The sequence below is a fragment of the Lytechinus variegatus genome, chromosome 7 (assembly GCF_018143015.1).
Source record: "Lytechinus variegatus isolate NC3 chromosome 7, Lvar_3.0, whole genome shotgun sequence".
Lineage (NCBI taxonomy): Eukaryota > Metazoa > Echinodermata > Echinoidea > Temnopleuroida > Toxopneustidae > Lytechinus > Lytechinus variegatus.
Genome location: NC_054746.1, coordinates 33,895,506 through 33,917,027, shown reverse-complemented (window position 1 = coordinate 33,917,027; position 21,522 = coordinate 33,895,506). Strand labels below are relative to the sequence as shown.

Below are 21,522 nucleotides of genomic sequence, written 5' to 3'. Positions count from 1 at the left end.
AAATTTGACTTGAAAGAGTTTATGGAAGTGCTCTTATTTCGTCCTTGTTTGGAGTCAATATATTCACAAATTTCTGCTCGCGCTTCGCGCTCGCATCACTGATAAGTGAAATACTTTTGATCTCTGTGAATTCCTACAAACAAGCCTTAAAATGCCCCTCTTCATGTCTGAATTTCCTAAATTTTCAGCTTGCACTTCGCGCACGCAATCGGATGCGTATTAATGTGATTACGTACAGTTAATGACTACAAGTGCTTCCTGTATTTAGATGTATTCAAAATCTGCAAGCGCTTGGCACTCGCTTTAGATGACTTTGGTGATTATGTATATTATATTGAGTCATAAAATATAGTCCTTAAAATGTCCCTGTTTGGGGTCAAATCAGCTCGCGGCTTTGCGCTCGTATTGTTTGATTAGCGAGACAGGTACGTATCATGATAATAAAATTGGCTCAGTATAAATATGTCCATTTTAGGTCCGAATATCAAAAACTTTCGGCTCGCGCTTTGCGCTCACATTAGTTGAGCAGTGAGATTGATTGATTTGATTTATTTATTTCCACATTCCAATAACAAAAGCACATAAGTGTAATCATTTTTTTCTTAGCATATCATAAGCAAATTATATAAATAATAAAATATGCATATATGCAATCTAATAATCTAATTGAAATATATTTATACCTAATAAATTTCTTTATCATTGTTTAAAAAAATTGGAAGAAAAAAGGAGCAGAAAAAAATTATATATATATATATAAATTATTAGAAAAAAGTAGCAGAAAAAATTATATATATATATATATAATTTTTTTCTGGTATTTTTTTTCTAACAATTTTTTTTAAAAACAATGATATATATACAGTGCGTATCAATAAAAAGTTTACACTTTGAAAAAATCCTGTAAAATTATACATTTGTAGTTTCCTGAAAATTTTTCCACATTTTTACATTGGTACATGTCCATTAAAGAAAATGACGATATAACTGTCAAAAAATATTTCCGCTTGAGTGAGCACCACTTGCTTTTGAAAATTTAGTGAAAAATGATTTGCGCAGAACTTTGAAATAGTTATGCAAATAAAAGTAGACCTAAATCATGAAGAAAACGTGGAATTTAGCTATTAAAATTGATTTGAAGATATCCTTTACCTTTTTAAACTTGTTTCCTTGCCCAAAACACTTCGAAGAGTACATTGCGCCCCATCCCACTCCCCCACACACCGAGGCTATCGAGACGTTATTTGCTTTACACTGAGATGTGATTTACATGAAATGGCTTAGGCTTGATTTTAATTTTGTTAATCATTGTCAAGCTTGGGGAGAGTGTGGAGAAACAAGTATTAGATGAAAAATAGAATGTAAACCCACTTCAAATTATTAAAAAAATTGAAAAAAAAAATGCTGGAGATGTCTGATATAAACTTTTTTTTCAGATTCAGTTATGTCCTCAGATCCAGCTGGCACAAAGAGGGTAAAGGTTGTGCTTACTATGTTGATATTTCAATTTGGGTGGCAAAATTGTTACAAAATGCTTGAATGTGTCCGTTTTATTTCAATTGACTTAAAGTGCAAGGGAAATGTATGAGAAATGTTTCGCAGGGTAAGTTTGATTTTGCCCTTTCCCCTTGACACAGCTAGCTGCATATATATGCGCACAGCTGACGACATGACTGAAGTACGATATGCTATATGTAAAACATTTGGGGAAATTGTCTTCGGCGCAGATCCAGCTGCACTCCCGGCTGTATTCTCACTTTTGTACTCTTACAATCAGACCAAGCAGGTAATTGTCAGTGCTGAAAAATAATTGTTGGATTGGATTATGAGATGGAAATGAGGTAGGTCGCTAACCATAAAGAAAAACTTCAAAAGTTGAACAGGAGGATGATTAGACTCGACGAGCCGTCGCTGCCCAGGCCCGGCCCAGCCACAGCAAGGCCACGGGCAGGCCAAGCCTAGTCCTATGGTAGTGGATCGTATTACCGAACACTTTTCTTGAATTTGATCATATCAAACACATTATTTCAATAAAATTCACCAAACTTTCACCATAAATACACAAATACCTACAAAATATAAACATGCAGAAATTTTGCCGAAATTGTTTTTCATTTTTACGACATCAGCTTCCAATCGGACCCCTCTTCGCAAGTGAAATATTTTGGTCACTTGAAAAGGTATCGTATTACCGAACGTGTGTTTTCTATGGGAAAAGTTGTGAAAACAACAAAATCACTGATGAGCTATTTTGACCATATTTTATTGTTTTGAGGATATAAAGACTTCGAAATTGTGTTTTTGATAATTTTTCATCATTTTTCTATTTAAGTTCCCTTTCATCCTTTGGGAGGAAGTTGCAACTTAGGTTTTACTTTGAGCGTATTTGATTAGTTTCTGACGCATATGATGCGCGCGTTCGGTAATACAAGGCCGGTCGGTAATACAATCACTCACTATACCTCTAGCGAAGTTCATGCAGGCTCATAGTACCGGTACCGGTAGTCATAGAGATCAGGCGCGGGAACACTTTCATTTTTTTTTGGGGGGGGGCCAAAGTCCCGAAGGGGGCACAATATTTTTGACAGCGTGAGATACCGAAGCGATCGAGCGGGAGAGGGTGTGGGAAGAACTTTGTGTAAAAATGGAGTATGAAAGTTGCGTTTCTAAGAGCGTTCAAAAATAAATTTCTTGGGAATTAAACAGTCTTGGAGACGGAGTTCTTTTTGCTCCTCATTTCTGTTTCCTCCTGACCCAGACTGGTGTTTTTTCATGATCAAGGTCGCAGTTCCAGCAAATGACGAGCCTTATTGCAAACGAAATTATTTCAAACAAATTTAATATAGGCCTAGAGTCTAGGCCTTTTAAAGACTTTAAGATGACAAACATGACCATACGCAGCCGGGGGCCTCCAATTGAGAGGGCAAAATTCACCAAAAGTGTGCACGAAATCCTTCAATTTTGTTCTAGAAAATGCAAAAGCTCCCCCATCACAAGCCCCCTCGCTCTTAAGTTTTTTCGAAAATTTAGGTCTTGCAGCCCCACCCACCCCCGGATTTTTTATTTTTATTTTTGCAAACGTCCATGAATAACAAAAGCTGGGATGAACCAGAGAACATAGCTGCCATCTCGATCTGATTAGTAAAAGGTAATGGGAGGAAGTTTTGGAATCTAAAATACATAAGTGCTATATCATATGAGCTGAAATAGTATCAGACAAAACGCCTGCCAACCATGCCAATGAAAAGGAATAGAGGAAAATACGGGGCTGTGAAAATATCTTAATAAATTTTTTTATAGTAGAGCAGTACTGTAACGCTTATTTTTTCTTTTATGTTCTTTATTTACATTTTTATTCATATCTTGAATAATATGAGTCGGGTCAAGTAGGCACTTTCACAGATGATTTTTTTTTCATGTCTAAACATCTTTAAGTTGTTTTCGAGTGGGATTCACCATTTTCACAAATTAGAAATTATAATCCTCTACACATGATTATTCTGTGTGTAATTTTCTGATAACATGTCTATATTGAATTGAAATGACCTTGGTATTTTCTTTAGGGCACTGACTTGTTATTGTATTAACTCAATTTATATTTAGTTGAAAATGAAATAATTGAAACAAGTTTTCATAATTTGAATCTGTATCTTTATTAAACTGTACTTACTATTTCAGGGATGACTTACTCAGGCAACAAGTATATGAGATAATGATGATCTCAAGATATTATGGTTTCTGGGCTTGACAGCTATGACATAGATTCCATATGTTGCTCGAGTAACTAGTGTTCACGCGTGGTAGTGATATCAGGTCCGGTCTGAGCGTTTGTGGGCAACTGTGCGTTTGTTAGCCGACACAGCCAGCATCATAGAGTCTAATCATTGGTGGACCACTCAATTTGCCAGAAATCAGTAGGCTTTAATGGTTTTTGAAAGTAGACATCTCCAAGTATATTTTTCCATTTCAGTTACGTAAAATTATTGTGTCTTGAAATACAGTGAATTTAGTGCAAGGGAAATTTAATGTGACAAAATGTTGATTTTTGCATTAAAATTTACATATTGCCTATCACAATATAAAATTTGTATTAGAAACATATTTGTTGGCAAGATACTATAACTAGCTCTGTATTGTATCTAACTCCTAAATAAAAAAAAAAAATTATTTGAAGTGTTTTTCTGAAAAAAGTAGATCTTCAAAGTTTACAAAACTGGTTGTCGTGTCACTCACCCTTAAAGACAAAAAGTTTTTCTAGAGCTGTGTATTCTGAAAATTAATTTATCCCAGTATAGGAGCTAATAGTAGCTTGGTCCAATGTGTTACGGTTTTAAAGCTAAAATTAACTGTTAAAGTTGTGTCGTGTCACTCACAAAATTTCGTGTCACTCACGGTCTCATATTGTGTATAAAAAAGGACATCAAATAATTTGTAAAACATTTTACAACATAAATTCAATGATGGAGTCAAAATATTGTTCCTGACTTCATTTAGGCCTATGTAAGGCTAATAATTTTTTCTTTTTTCCCAACTTCACCACTATCAATGGAAATACAGAAAATCGACATTGAGTTCATCCATTTTCTTTCCTCTCCATGGTTTCCTCAGTTTCAAAAATCCTGACAACTTTCCATTCGTGTGAATATACTCAGATCCTAATTCATATTTTGATGACGTACTGAGATAAAAGAATATAATAACGTAATCAATCAACACAAAAATATGAATATATTAAGAGAAAAACTAATATACAGACCTTCATTTTTGAGAAGCGCGATCGCGCCAGCGCTCCTACTGCGCTTCTTAAAAAAAATAAGGAGAGCAAAAAATCGCGCTCCTCAAAAAAAAAAAAAAAAAATTGAATAAAAAAAATTTGCTAAAATTTCACATTTTACATCTTTAAATCCATGAAATGGCCTTCTTTTTTCCATAATTCCTTGAAATTACTTTGATTTAGTTGAAATCTATCAGAAAAATGAAGAATATTCATCTCTTTCCCGACTCTGATTTTAATTTAATCTCGGTAAATATTGCAGTCCCATGTAGTCCCATATGTAGATTTTCATGGCAACACCATGGAAGTCTACATGTGGGACTACAATATACATGTATACCGAGGTAAGTTCAAATCAGAGTCGGGAAAGTGGTGAATATTCTTCATTTTTCTGATAATTTTCAACTAAATCAAAGTAATTTCAAGGAAGTATGGAAAAAAGAAAGCCATTTAATGGATTTAAAGATGTGAAATTTTCGCAATTTTTTGTCTCACCTGCATATCAGAGTGAGACTATAGGCGCCGCTTTTCCGACGGCGGCGGCGGCGTCAACATCAAATCTTAACCTGAGGTTAAGTTTTAGAAATGACATCATAACTTAGAAAGTATATGGACCAAGTTCATGAAACTTGGCCATAAGGTTAATCAAGTATTACTGAATATCCTATGACCAAGGTCAAAGGTCATTTAGGGTCAATAAACTTAGACCATGTTGGAGGAATCAACATCAAAATCTTAACCTGAGGTTAAGTTTTTGAAATGTCATCATAACTTAGAAAATATATGGACCTAGTTCATGAAACTTGGACATAAGGTTAATCAAGTATCACTGAACATTCTGCATGAGTTTTATGTCACATGACCAAGGTCAAAGGTCATTTAGGGTCAATGAACTTTGGCCGAATTGGGGGTATCTGTTGAATTCCCATCATAACTTTGAAAGTTTATGGATCTGATTCATGAAACTTGGACATAATAGTAATCAAGCATCACTGAATATCCTGTGCACATTTCAGGTCACATGACCAAGGTCAAAGGTCAATGAACTTTGGCCGAATTGGGTGTATCTGTTGAATTACCATCATAACTTTGAAAGTTTATGGATCTGATTCATAAAACTTGGACATAAGAGTAATCAAGTATCACTGAACATCTTGTGCGAGTTTCAGGTCACATGATCAAGGTCAAAGGTCATGTAAGGTCAATGAACTTTGGCCATGTTGGTTTTTTTTGTTGAATAACCATCATATCTCTGTAAGTTTATTGGTCTAGTTCATAAAAAGTGGACATAAGAGTAACCATGTATCACTGAACATCTTGTGCGAGTTAGAGTAGTTTTCAAAGTCAGCACTGCTGCTATATTGAACTGCGTGATGCAGGTGAGACGGCCAGAGGCATTCCACTTTTTTTTTTTTAGCAGGAGCGCGTACGACATCTTGTAAACGTATTGACGTGACCCAGGCCTAGTTTCACCACAGATTAATTAATAGCTAACACAGCTATTACATATATACAATGTTAAGAAAAATCTACAATTTATCATACATGTATTGTAATGAATTGATTTGAGCTCCTTACGGAGAGCGATTCTAAGGAGCTCAATTGAGCTCCTCAAAAAAAATAAGGAGAGCGATTTATTGAGCTCCACGAAATTATTAACGTGAAGGACTGAATATACATAGTAATGAACAATTGAACATATGTAGGGGAGACCGGGGTTAGTTGGAACACGGGGTAAGTTGAAATATTGTAATTTTCTTTAATGTCTTTCAATAAATTTCTGCAATACTGCCCTCAATTTATTGTCATTATCAACAGCCATCCACCATATTACAGACAACATATGTGCAACAAGCCTGGTGAAGTTAGAAAGGAATTTTAGTTTTTTGACCTTCTGAGTAATTTTTTTCTCTTTCAGAATAATTTGATTATCTCAGAGAAGTTTATAGATCAAGTTGGCCAGTTTGGGAGTATAATAGACACTTATACCAAGCTACAAAATGAGATTATTAATATGTAGTGTTGTTATCTAGAAAAAAAATCCCGGTCCGAAACCGTCCCGGCAACTTCAAAATTTCCTTATCGGGATCCCGGCTCGTCCCGAATCATATCTCCACGCACAAATGCAATCCAAAACTGTATACCTTCATTTCCGGTACAACACTGCGCACTGGCGGTGCACCAGACAGTCAAAGTGTGCATGCCACCACCGCAAATTGTAAACATTCACTCAAAACATGGGGAAAATAATGATGAGACAGTCAAAGCGTGCCACCACCGCAAACTGTAAACACTGATGACCACTGACATGACCCGAATTATGTTTGAGTCGATCCAGCTGCTGATCTGACAGTCCAATAACACACGTGTCGGTGCCACTGATCTGTGGTCGGTGCGCACGTGGTTGACAGTTATAAGCAAATTGCGTAATGTCTTGTCAGTGCGCCCGGAATATGGATTAACTTTCAGTTTCACTCTCTGTCTCTCTCCCTCTCTCGTAACTCTGAACAGTATGATATCACTACTACTGAGAAAAGTGAATACTATCTTATCAGAGAAGCTTATTTGGAAATTTACACAAGATTAGTCCCGGCGGCCGGCACTTCGCATCAAAACAACAAACTCATTTTTTCTTTAATCATGAATTACTTTCGATCAAGAAAACATTATTTGAATAGATACTCAGACTATTCACAGTAAAAAAAAATATTTTGAACAACTATTTAAATATTAAGAAACAGTGTTTAAGCCAGTCAATATACAACTATTTTTTAAACTATTAAACCAATATAAATTTTTTAAAACTTTAAACTGTTTGTTTTTGTCTCACCTGCGAAGCAAAGTGAGACTATAGGCGCCGCTTTTCCGACGGCGGCGGCGGTGGCGGCGGCGGCGGCGTCAACATCAAATCTTAACCTGAGGTTAAGTTTTTGAAATGACGTCATAACTTAGAAATTATATGGACCTAGTTAATAAAACTTGGCCATAAGCTTAATCAAGTATTACTGAACATCCTATTAGAGTTTCATGTCACATGACCAAGGTCAAAGGTCATTTAGGGTCAATGAACTTAGACCATGTTGGAGGAATCAACATCGAAATCTTAACCTGAGGTTAAGTTTTTGAAATGTCATCATAAAAACTTAGAAAATATATGGACCTAGTTCATGAAACTTGGACATAAGGTTAATCAAGTATCACTGAACATCCTGCATGAGTTTCACATCACATGACCAAGGTCAAAGGTCATTTAGGGTCAATGAACTTTGGCCGAATTGGGGATATCTGTTTATTCCCATCATAACTTTGAAAGTTTATGGATCTGATTCATGAAACTTGGACATAATAGTAATCAAGCATCACTGAACATTTTGTGCAAGTTTCAGGTCTCATGATTAAGGTCAAAGGTCATTTAGGGTCAATGAACTTTGGCCGAATCGGGGTTATCTGTTGAATTACCATCATAACTTTGAAAGTTTATTGGTCTAGTTCATTAAACTTGGACATTAGAGTAATCAAGTATCACTGAACATCCTGTGCGCGTTTCAGGTCACATACCAAGGTCAAAGGTCAATGAACTTTGGCCGAATGGGTGTATCTGTTGAATTACCATCATAACTTTGAAAGTTTATGGATCTGATTCATGAAACTTGTACATAAGAGTAATCAAGTATCACTGAACATCCTGTTCGAGTTTCAGATCACATGATCAAGGTCAAAGGTCATGTAAGGTCAATGAACTTTGGCCATGTTGGGTTTTTTTGTTGAATAACCATCATATCTCTGTAAGTTTATTGGTCTAGTTCATAAAAAGTGGACATAAGAGTAACCATGTTTCACTGAACATCTTGTGCGAGTTAGAGTAGTATTCAAAGTCAGCACTGCTGCTATATTGAACCGCGTGATGCAGGTGAGACGGCCAGAGGCATTCCACTTGTTAAATATTATTTGCAATTTCCAACGATATCATTTAAAACTGTTAATATCATTGGAAATTTGTTTGATGCATTTAACAACATATTTTTACAACATATAGGGTATGATATGACTTTCAAAACAATGTTGTTTCAAAGTTTAAACAACGCCACTTTAAACATCGCCAATTCTAACAGCGTTTTGGTACAATTTTATAATTTAAGTCGAAATATATCTAGGAGAAACGATTTGACCGACTGGTTTGCAATTGTAAACATCAAGTCAACACTATCAACCATTGACGGCTGTCGATGACAGATGGTCCCCAGTCGTGAACGACCAAGCACTTCCCGTAATCCCCCCCTTCTCTCTCTCTCTCCCGGCTCTAACCAGCTGAAACATGGTGCGCATTCGTCTAGTTGTTATTTGCAAACCTTTTCGCAAAAAATACCCCAACAAATACAATCATCACAAAATTAATGTCGACTTTTTTAAATGACTAAATTTGCAAATACTCATAGATCATCATCGTCAATTGTTAGTAAATTATTTCATGATAAATTCACTAGTCCATACATATCGTAGCAGATTCAACTCGAAAGTATGGGGTAAATGAATGACTCGGTAAAACGAAGTGAGGCGAAAGAGGTCTGCACATGAGACTATACAGTAGACGGTTGTTGTCTGCGTAGATCTCTCGGAGCCGTGTGCAAAGCTAGATTGCATGCATGCTCATGCGATCGACGAGTACAGATAGCTATGTAATTGCGTAATATTTCGAGGTGCATGTGCACACAGCCAGTTGAAACTAAATTGTTCTCTCGTATTTCGTAAGTACAATTACTAGTTAGGGAAATATTACAACATGAATTTGGCCATTATTGATTTTATTTTCCTGCCGGGATACGGTCTAAGCTGATTGATCCCGGAATCGTCTCGGAACCGTCTCGGAGCCTCAGACTGCCAGGAATTCATCCCGATCCCGGACCGACTGACAACACTATTAATATGCCATGGTGAAGTCCCTTTTTTGTGCTGTAAGCTTAGAAATGTAAAATGGGCCTCCGGGGTTAGTTGGAACAAAGTTAAAGGGGCTAGTTGGAACATGTTCCAACTTACCTCAAACACAATTATGAATAAAAATATTGGATATGAGAAAAAACATATAAAGTATTTCACACTCTTCTCAATATGTACTGCATACCATGCTTGTTTTGTTTATCAGTTAGGTCTGAGTGTGCATTTAAGGCCTATTCTAGACCCCTAATGCAATATTTACCCTTATCAAACCGAGGAGGGGGGGTCAATTTGAGCCCCCCTTGAGCAATTTTGTCACTACGCTGTCGCGCAAATTTTTTTTACTACACTGCTCACCGACTTTTTACTTTCAAGTCTCCCGCATCATTTGAGACCAAATTTGCGATGCCTGTGTGCGCGGTATCAAAATTACGCAACATTTTGTACGTGCATGTTCGGACCCAAAATTGCTCAAAAACGCGATTCCATGTACATGTACAAGGTCAATGCAAATTGTATTTTTCAACCAAAAGTTATAAATGTTTGATTTTTTACTTTTGTTGGTTCAAATAGATTTATTTTATGCTATTTATGATCACAAAAGAGTCCTGACAAAGTTCATCGGAAAAAACAAACTTAAGGTTAAAAAAAAAAAAAATACTTGAATTATATTTTTTGCAATTTTGGGTGGATATTTGTTATAAATGTGAAAATTGATACTCTTACCAAAAATTAGCATTCTAGTAGATTAATAAATAGAATTAAAGGCAAAAAACATACAAAACAAATTTAGGGCAAATTTCATATGCTTATTTGCATAATTAATGAAAAAAATATAAACAATCAATTTTAGTCTTATGCGGAATTCTCCTACACAGTCTGCTTGCATGAGTGGCTGTATAATAGAAAACATTAAGTTCAACAAATCTACACTTTAATATTTTGAACTTGAATAAAATAAAGCAAATAGGCTAAAACCATGTACATGTAATATTACAGTTTTAAGTAGTTTTAGTATAATTCTTAATTGACAATGCAGTGTTCCAACTTACCCCATACCATGTTCCAACTTACCCCATATATGGGGTAAGTTGGAACGTTTGCGATGATGTTGTTCAAGGTGGATTTTTTCGGTAACCATAATAGAGTTTAAAATTTTATGGGGTACATTTGAAGTCCTTAGATATATGCTTCAAATTGATATATTGATTGTTTCATGAATAAAATCTATTTGGATTTTACAGCCACTTTTGTCAAAAATGTTCCAACTAATCCCGGTCTCCCCTACAGTGCATGAAGATTTGGTGATGGTTCAAGTTAGTCAGGTACATGTATGACTTGAACATTCTCTGTCTCCATTTACGGAAATGAGTAGAATGTTCACCTATCTTTTTAGAAATGTTATTTCTTTGTCTTACTAATTAAGAAAGGTTTGAAGCTAGCAAGGTCTGGGATCTTATTTTGAAATTGGCAGAAATTGCTAGAATATTCTAATGGTAGAAAAGTGTATGACAAGATCTCTGTGAACACCAAACATTCTTTCAAAATCAGAAAAAAAATCTTTCTCTTCTGATTAATTAAAATGAACCTTTTTTGCCACAAAGGTTGTATTCGAGGACATGAAATAAACAATTTTTTTGCAAGAACATCTCAGGTGAGAATATAAAGAGATTTAAAAGAGCATTTTGGATATTGCTTGAAGTAGCTACATGCCTGGTTCAAAATCATTCTTTGTTCGGCCACCGTTCATACTACTAGTGATGAACTACATGTAGGGTCTGCACAGCAAACTACCGTGATCGGCTGATGTGGGTTCAGAGTAGATTTGCATTACACACAACAAATTGATAGAGTAACTTATGTATATGTAGGTCCCAACGAGTCCCAACCAAGACCAAATTTGCATTTGAGGAACTTTGGTTAGTTGCCATGTTTTCAAGTACATCAATTTTTCTTCGGGAGGGGGTACCCTGGTTAGAACTGAGCTGGACCTTGTGGGGAAAAAAGCTATGCCATATGGAGGTATAGGGGGAGTATTTTATGTGTGGGGATGCTGAATTGACTTTCAATGTAACTTCCAAGGGCTCAGCAAAGGAAAGGTTAATGACTTGTAGTTGTAGGTAATACCAACAGACTGTACTGTGGCTTTCTTGCAAGAATCAGGTACTGACTATGCGTCTTTCACCTTGTGGCTTTCCATGTATTACCTGTGGTTTGGTTTATTATCAAATATGATAGTTAGCAATAAAAAGCAGCTTGCAAGATTGTTGCAGAAGATCATACCTCTGAACTTGGCACAGTGCCTTTGGAAGGTCCACATACAAGCAGTGTTCAGGAGAAAACCAATGCTTCATGAGTTGAACTTGATCCCTATTTAAGTTTCTCAAGGATTTGCTAATAGTCCGTCTGAAGTGTGCAGCCAAGTAACTGTGGTTTGATACAGTGTACAAAAAAAGACATTGAAGCTGCCAAGTCCTATTTGGACAATGTCTAAAATATTAAAGGACGATAATATCCTAATCCAGTATTTCAAGAAAGAGGAATCATGCATGACATCATTGGCTACCAGACCATGCCAGATGATGCGAGTGACAATTGAGAATACCTTTCTTACAAGGAAAAATGTTTCCATCAGTTGTGGATGCTGAATTGTAAACCCGTAAACTGTCATATACAGATAGGGAGAAAGAGTTCAAGTTTTGAATGAAATCAGGCCACAAAAAGAATGTTTGAGTTGATGTCAATGCCAAGACCACATAACACCTTCAAGTGCCTCCTCGTCCAAAGAGGAGAGTGGTATAAGCTCGAGTGTCACAATAATGTGGTATGGTATAGGGAATGTAAGTTGATGGGCAAATATGACCATAAACCAAGAATTAATCATCAGGATGACACATCCTGGCCCATGCCAGTCCTACATTGTATACAATATAGTAGTCATGATTGATTCATAATCTTTATTGAACCCAAGGGTTCATTACCATCCTGCCTGTAGGGAATATCTACAGGTAGGACTATCTTAGGCTATGGTATGCCAATATAGTGAGTGATTGTATTACCAACCGGCCTTGTATTACCGAACGTGTGCATCATATGCGTCAGAAAATGATCAAATACGCTCAAACCTTTCAACATCCTTCCAAAGGGAACTTGAATAGAAAAATGATGGAAAATGACCAAAACACAATTTCGAAGTCTTTATATCCTCAAAACAAAATATGGTCAAAATAGCTCATCAATAACTTTGTTCTTTTCCCAACTTTTACCATAGAAAACACTTGTTCGCTTATACAATACCTTTTTTTAAGTGACCAAAATATTTCACTTGCGAAGAGAGGTCCGATTGGAAGCTGATGTCGTAAAAATGAAAAACAATTTCTGCAAAATTTCTACATATTTATATTTTGTAGGTATTTGTGTATTTATGGTGAAAGTTCAGTGAAATCAATTTGGAATAATGTGTTTGATATGATCACATTCCTGAAAAGTGTTCGGTAATACGATCCACTACTATACTGTACACAGCACACAATTTAAAATATCATTAAAATATCACTTTTGTGACCAACAATACTAATTTCCATACAGTTGCAATTTTTTTTTCATTAGTAACTTGGGGATAATTTTTTAATTCACCAGAGCGCTTGAAAACTTGAATTTTTGGCATATTTTGTGTACGCCCTCTATTGGTGGAAAGTAATATGGCAAGATAATAATATGGAAAGTAATATGGCAAGATAGTAATATGGAAAGTAATATGGCAAGACTGGGCGTTGTGGCGTGCGCCTGTAATCCAAGCTGTGGGGAAGTTACAAATTGATGCAGAGGTTCGAGGTTCGAGCCCTGGTCACGTCTTTCGGATGGTGACGTTAAAGGTCGGTCCCAGACGTAAATAATCATATCTGATTGGTACACGTCTGACAAAACTCAAATACACACACACACACACACGATAATATGAATAGCTGCAATGGAACCTGACAGTGTCAAAAAAATCAAGCATTTGTCCCAAAGAAAAAGAGAAAATAAGCCAAACATTGCCAACCTTATTTCACCACACAGGGAGGAGAAACAGAGAACAAGGTTATATCATAACCTTGTTCATAGAATGAGTGTATTCACAACCGATTTCAAAACATTGCATGCGATCGGTCGCAGTTCAAAATATTTATATTATATTGGATGGCTCAGAAAATACCAGAAATATTGTAAGAGTTTGGGGAAATATTCCAAGAATCAGTGGAGTAAGAAATTAAGCTATTTTTCTTTCTCTTTATATTTTTTTCTTAAATTTTTACAATAAATAACTTTTTGATCCCACCTTTGTCACTCGGAATATCAGATCGAGTTCATGGTCCCGAAGTTCAAGTAGGTGAAGTGTAGTGTAGCGGTAGTGAAGTGGAGTGGAGCCTGCACGCACTTCACTCAAGATAGGAGGCTCCTAGAGAGTAAAAATCATTTACTATGTGTGTCTACTCTCCACGGAGTCAGGAATTGCATCCCATTCATGTGCGTGTACCGCGATAAAAACTGATTTTTTTTTGCCCCTGAGATTTCTACTTTCCTTACTTAAAAAAAAGATCTATTGTTAGACCTAATATAATGTCATGATGATCATGTACATGTAACGTTAAAGGTAAATGCTAGCTTTGGTAACGATATCAAAATGAGTTCGTACAGAATCCAATGAAATGACCACCAAAGTGTCTGTATAAATAAAACGCATGTGCCAAAGGATTCTGGAAGAAATTGTGTAATTGCTGAGAAATCAGCAAATAAGCACAGGATTCGGGTAGAGCGTCGGGCCCGACGCCCTAAGCAATAATTATACATTGTCCCACGTGCGCTTATCTGTGTTGGGGATCTTCGGTGTGAACAGTTTTCAGCGTAGATTTCAAGATTTCACAAAGTTCAGTTAATGTAACTGTACCAGATCTAGATCCTCGATGATATACTGACAATTAAGCCTTGTTTTAGAGACTTTCTCATGAAATCAGTGTTTATTGCAACTACTGGAATTTCTCTTTAAATGGGATAAGCTCTTCATTTCCGACATTTCTACAATACTAACTATAACTTAGATGTAACATTAGATCTTTTTTATTTACTTTTCAAACAATAATTCATTGAAAAATGAGGAAAATATTTGACAAATTTATGAAAAGATGGGGAAAAATTGCTGCGATGTTTACATTGCCATCTTGTTTTCTTTGTTTTTCGCCAAGCGACAAGACGCATATCATGAATATGCTTAGTGAGAATGGTGTCTAAAACAATGTTCTCACTCCCGTCCTCAAACTAGTTTACTGGAAACTAGTGTAGCAGAAATTAGTTACATGTAAATGTGAAATGAGAACAGTCGAAGCAGTCTTGGAAGCGATCTATCAAACCAGTTCAGAAATCTACCTCGCGATGTACATTAGTTTTGAAGATCGCTTTGACTCGTTAAACTGGTTTTAGCGTAAGTTAGGACACAACCGTTCTTTGGGAAGCGATCTTCGCACATTTCGAGTGCGCTACTCCACACACTGTATGTGGAGTGCCTATGCTGTGGTTTCAAATTTCGCGCAAAACATGTCACCCCATTGAGTGTCCCCATAGCCAGGGCTCGACACTAGCGTCAGTCCAACGGTCTTGACCAGTAATAGTCGCTGTCGGGCCAGTAGATTGTCAGAAATAGCAAGATTTACTGGTCTGACATTCGGGGTTTCCATGGTCATGGAAAATCCTGGAAAAATTTGTGGTCCTGGAAAGTCAGGGAATTTGGAAACTTTGTGAAAAGTCATGGAAAGGTCATGGAATTGCATTTACCTCATGGCTATGACAGCTTTCCGTTTGGTTGTGTCTCGCAAAGTTCTCTCATACTTAATTATCATACTCTGCTATTATAATTGGTGCTCATAATTTCCATCCAGATTTGTGACATCCCAAATTCTACAAAACTTTTTTTTCATGTCACCTTATTGTAAAATTTAAATATCACTCTTTTGTAATAATTGGCTCATGTGTGACATATGTAAAGTGTTTCATCTTCATATAATTCAGGGTTCCCCCAGAAATTTGAAAACAGAATTCCATGACTTTTATGTGGAAGTTTTGTCCTATAATAATGGTAAAAATAGGCATTCATATTGCGCCATCTATCTCGAAATAATCTATTCCGAGGCGCATTGTTATTATGGTTACAATTACCCCTGCTTTAGCTCAAGCAGCCTTCCAGTGCTCAGTGCATTTCAAGGAATTAATCCTGCTGGGTACATTCACCTTACCTGGGTTGTGTGCAGCACAATGTGGTTAAATTTCTTACAATAAATGGAAAACACGCTGTTCCTGGGATTCGAACCCATGTCCCTCTGAATGAAAGACGAGAGTCGTAAACTTCTAGACCATGACGCCCCAACCTTGTAAATTTTTATTATATGAAGCAAATTGATCTACAGAGTGTCTCAAAAAAATATACACTTTTGAAATGGCTGCCAAACAAGAAATATGTCTCTCTTTGGGAAAAAGACCTATATATATATATATATATATATATATATATATAAAAGGGAAGCGCAATCAAGTCAACTTTCAAATGAAACCAAAAAAGTTGGACAATTATTTACGCCTGAGTGGGCACTACCCACTTAAAGGGTACATGTATGAAAATTGGGCTGGGCAGGTATTAGACTTCCAATTTCTTTAAGTTTTGGATGGGCGAGTCCCTTGGAATTTGCAAAGTTGATGGTGTTGTGATAAATTAATGATCAATCATGATAAATTTTGGTTGTTTGAGCAAATTTCATGAATTGAAATTTAATGCATGAGTGAAGTTGAATTGCAATTTTTAGTGCAGCATATTGACTTTTTCATGTGGATCCCAGCAATGTGTTCATAGGAGTCGGGAGAATAGGGGTGAAGTTGGTGAAGATGGTTGATGGGATAAAGGTCAACAGAACATTTAGCCACCCCCCCTTCTCCCCTCCTGAGAGACTAGGCTAAGCGCTTAGAGACATTCTTTATGATAAGTGCTATACAGTGCGTATCAAAAAAAAGTTTACACTTTGAAAAAGCTCTGGGAATTAAAAAATATACAACATGTGGGTAATTTTTTCACATATAATCTTGGGTTTGGGTCTCATCTATCCAATGAAAGTAAAAGTTTTGACAGAATGTTACACTTGAGTGAGCACTGTCCATTTTTGTGAAGCTCGCAGAAATCTGTTTGCGCAGAAATGCTCTTTTTCACGCAGTGTCAAGGGGAAAGGGCGAAATCAAACTTACCCTGCGACACATTTTTCCTACATTTCCCTAGCCCTTTTAGTTAATTAAGATAAAACAGATACATCCAAGAATTTTTAAACAAATTTGCCACCCAAATTGACATTTCAACACTTAGTAAGCACAACTTTTACCCTTTTTGTGCCAGCTGGATCTGAGGACATAACTGAATCTAAACCAAAGTTTACATCAGACATCTCCAGCACTTTTTCACTAACTTTTTGTTATTTAAAGTGGGTTGACATTTAATTGTTCATTTAATACTTGTTTCTCCACACTTTTCATAAGCTTGACAATGATTAACAAAATGAAAATCAAGCCTAATTCATTTTATGTAAATCACAGCTCAGTGTAAATCAAATATCGTCTTGATGGCCTTGGTGTGTGGGGGAGTGGGGCGGGGCGCAATGCACTCTTCGAAGTGTATTGGGCAAGGAAACAAGTTAAAAGAGCTCAAAGATATCTTCAAATCAATTTTACTTGCTAAATTCTACGTGTTCTTCATGATAAAGGTTTACTTTTATTCACATAGCTATTTCAAAGTTCTGCGCAAATCATTTTTCACTAACTTTTCAAAAGTAAGTGGTGCTCACTCAAGCGGAAATATTTTTCGATAGTTACATCGTCATTTGCTTAAATGGATCTGTACCAATGTTAAAATGTGGAAAAATCTTCAGGATATTACACATACATAATTTTGCAGGATTTTTTCGAAGTGTAAACTTTTTTTTGATACGCACTGTATAAATGATGTTAATTATCATTATTATTAGGCTTTGCTTGGTTTGGTTCCAGTTTTTTCAGAAGTGAGTCCTTTGGAACTTGTACAGTTAAGAGTGTAAATGCTGAAATACTGATCAGTTGAGATCGCAAATGTCATGAGGTAATGAATTGAAATTTAATTCATGAGTGAACAGGAATTGTTATTTTAGTGCACATATAAGTTTATCATGTGGATCTTAGCAGTGTGTTTGGGAGAGTCACAGTAATATGATGGTACCTGTTGCATGCAAGGGGGCAAGATAAAATTTGGTTAAAAGGGCAATCTTTGTGTTCTTTTACAAATTACTATTACATTGTAGTCATATACTGACCCCCATTCACCCCCTCTCTCTTTCTCCTGGATGATATTAAAAAACTGCCAATTCACCAATAGTTGGGTCAATTTTTAGCTCATCCGGCCCAAAGGGCAAGATGAGCTTGTGGCGTGGCGTCCGTCATTTATAGTCCGTCCACAATTTCAAAATGCTACTACTTCGCAATTTCAAGTCCGATTTCAATTCTGTTTGCTTTATATGATAGCACTAGGTGGGGGATTCAAAAATTCTACACAGAATTTTGAAATTCATTAAATATGCTAATTTATGCGCATTTTTCAAAATTCACAAAAAATGCTTTATTTGTTGGCCAATTTTGAATTTTTTGCTTCCATCTTGGTAGAGCTTCATGAGGTTCACCAAACTTTTACACAGAATTTTGAAATTTTGACCAGAGCAATTTTTATGCTAATTTATTCTTAATTAATTTATGCATATTTTTTTAAATTCACATAAAATGCTTATTCTTCTTTATTTGTTGACCGATTTTGATTTTTTTTCTTCCATCTAGTAGAGCTTCATGAGGTTCACCAATCTTCTACACGGAATTTTGACTAGAACAGTTTTTATGCTAATTCATGCGAAATTAATTTATGCATATTATTTTTAAAATTCACATAAAATGCTTCTTCTTCTTTATTTGTTGACCGATTTTGATTTTTTTCTTCCATCTGGTAGTGCTTCAATGGGTTTACCAATCTTCTACACATAATTTTGAAATTTTGACTAGAACAATTTTTATGCTAATTTATGCGAAATTAATATATTCTATTTTTTAAAACTTCACATAAAATGCTTTTTCTTCTTTAATTGTAGACCGATTTTTACTTTTTTTCTTCTTCCATCTTGTAGAATTTTATGAGGTTCACCAAACTTTTACACAGAATTTTGAAATTTTCAGTAGAAAATTACTTTTAAATCCTAATTTATGCAACTGCTATACATGTCTGCTGATTCTATGTAGTCTAGGGACTGGAAGTGAATATGCAGAATCCCACAATGTTGGCATCTTTTCCCCCAAAATTGAATGGAAATCTCATAAATACTACGGGAAAAGATTATGTTTTTACCCCAACTCCAACGCAATATTTCAACTGCTATTATTGATTGCTGGAGATGTAAGTTCAAATCCAGGCCCAAATAGCAGCAATAATGAAGACCACAGAAATGTTTTGGGTGAGCCCCGAACTCAACCATCACCAGAGGGCGCAACTTATGTGTACGACAAGGCATCCTTGTTGGCATTAAACACAATTCATCTACAACGACTTAACCCTATATTATGGAGGACACTATCCAATCTCGGTATATCTCAGAAAAAGAAAACCAGACAAAGTAAACGACCCATGTCAAGAAGGACTTACCATGATAACTCACCATCTAATTCAGTTTCATCCAGTTTGCATCAATCCATAGCTGAAGTTGACATCTCAGATAGCAACAGTGTACCACAGGGCAATACAGTCAGAGATGGGGAATGTAATCATAGAGTACCATCAGATGATCGGGGTGAGAATCACTGTCCACATCTTGTCTCCACTACACCCTTGAAGAACCACAATGCATCTATGTATTCATTCAATGGTAGAAGCATTCGTAATAAAACTGCATCCATGCAAGCATTCTTTCATGATCACGTATTTGATATCATCTGTATAAGTGAAACATGGCCCGACAAGGACTTCAGCACAAATGAACTTGGCTTAAATGAAGAATTTTGTATCTTTTGCAGAGATCGATCCCTCAACCGTGGTGGAGGAGTTCTTGTGGGAGCTCGACCATATTTGCTGCCACAGCGAGTGTCAGAATTAGAACACCCTGACCTTGAACTTGTTATTGTTGAAATAAGTATGAGGGAATCGAAGTGGTTTTCCCCCAAAGTGACATGATTTTTATTTGGCGGCCATTTCAAAAGTGTATAGTTTTGTTTTGGAGATGCACTGTATGTTGATTGTAGTGAATGTATAAATTGTACCATCATTTTAGAGATGACATGATTGAAAGAGAAAAAAAATGAACTGCATTTTCCCAGATTGTGTGGATTTTCTTTGATCTACATACAGAAGTTGATTTGGACATTAGCACAGAAACTCCATCCAAAGCAGAAATTATTGTGGCAATTACAACCTTAAAGAATGGAAAGGCTTCTGGACACGACAACCTAAATGCTGAGCTCTTTAAGTCAGATCCAGATTTAGCAGCAGATATTTTCCAGCCTCTATTCTCAAAATTATGGGCCAACAAGAAAATACCCAGTGACTGGAGTTGAGGTATTATAGTGAAGGTTCCAAAGAAAGGGTCATTAAGGAAATGCAGTGACTAGAGAGGTATAACACTTGTATCAATAACAAGCAAGATTATGACTAAAATAATCATCAAAAGAGTAACTGATCCGGTTGATCATCTCCTAAGGAAAGAGCAGGTGGGGTTCAGAAAAGGCAGAGGGTGCATTGATCATATATTTGCATTTTGGAACATTGTTGAGCAGAGCAACAAATGGCAGAAGAAATATGCCTGTGATAGTATTCACAGAGATAGCCTGTGGAAAATACTGCGATCATACGGCATTGCAAAGGATCTTGTACTTGTTGTCAAGAGCTTCTATGATAACTTTACCTGTAGAGTAGAAAATGGTAATTATAACTTCCTTGTAAAGACAGGGGTAAGGCAAGGATGTGTTTTGTGGCACTTCTCTTAATCTTGCGATTGAATGGGTAATGAGGCAAGTAACTCAGGACCAGAGAAGAGGTCTTTGCTGGACCCTCTTCACATCGCTGGAAGACCTGGAATATGCTGATGATCTTGCTCTTTTGGCACACACACACCAGCACATGCAAGAGAAGACATCGCATCTTGAGAAATACTCTCAGCAAATTGGACTAAAATTAAACCAAGGGAAGACAGAAGTAATGACTCAATGTTTCAAATTCACTGCAGGTATATGGAGAAGATATACCATTCACTGAAGAGTTTGCATACCTTGGTAGCAATGTTATCTATGATGGAGGGGCAGGGAAAGACATTAAAAACCAACTCAACAAAGCCAAAACTGCATTCAGTATGCTTAGCAATGTATGGAAGTTGCAACAAAGAGTAAAGACTAAGCTTAAAATGTACCAGAGCTGCATTCTTTCAAGACTGTAATATGGCTCAGAATGCTGGAGGATGTTCAGTAGGTACCCTCCGTTGAATCAGTGTTAGATTGTCATCATATTCATTCATTTTTGTCAATCAGCAATACTAAATTTAAAGGTCCTATGACACCAATTCCATGTTATTCTAGATTCTGAGATGCCCACTCCACCCCCCCCCCAAAGGGGGGGGGGGGCAAGAAATAATATGACTGACTTTGAAAACAAGATCAATAATTTTTCACAAAGGGAGAAAAAAAACATGCACTAAAATTGTTGACCTCAAATGACCTTTGACCTTGATTGAGATTGAGAAACTTTATAT

At 36.3% G+C, this 21,522-nt stretch overlaps 1 protein-coding gene across 3 annotated transcripts in view; it reads left to right on the top strand.

The window, feature by feature from the left end:
• Positions 1-1,655: 1,655 nt before the first annotated feature.
• The window catches only part of LOC121419081, a 58,025-nt gene continuing 38,158 nt past the window's right edge, over positions 1,656-21,522 (top strand). Inside the window, exon 1 of one of the 3 annotated variants that reach the window (XM_041613378.1) lies at positions 1,656-1,786. The gene's annotated coding sequence lies outside the window, so the exon portion shown is untranslated. Of the gene's footprint in view, positions 1,842-10,770; positions 11,032-21,522 lie in introns of those variants that run through there. The other 2 variants (XM_041613377.1, XM_041613379.1) reach the window with 2 other exon arrangements.